This window comes from Pyxicephalus adspersus, chromosome 8, assembly GCF_032062135.1.
Source record: "Pyxicephalus adspersus chromosome 8, UCB_Pads_2.0, whole genome shotgun sequence".
Classification (NCBI taxonomy): domain Eukaryota; kingdom Metazoa; phylum Chordata; class Amphibia; order Anura; family Pyxicephalidae; genus Pyxicephalus; species Pyxicephalus adspersus.
The window spans coordinates 69,162,768-69,162,976 of NC_092865.1; positions in this window are offsets into that span (position 1 = coordinate 69,162,768).

The following is a 209-nucleotide window of genomic DNA, read 5'->3' on the forward strand; positions in this document are numbered from 1 at the left end:
AGAGACAGAAAAAGACGGGTAGGCATGTTTAAAAAACTGGGTTTTGAGCGCTCTTTTGGGCAGAAAGGAGAAGCAAGCCGAATAGGACAAGGAAGACCATTCCAGAGAGTCGGGGCAGCTCTAGAAAAGTCTTGTATCCGTGCGTGTGATGAGGTTATGAGTGAGGAAGTCATTAGTAGGTCATTGGAGGAACAAAGAGAGCGGCTAGG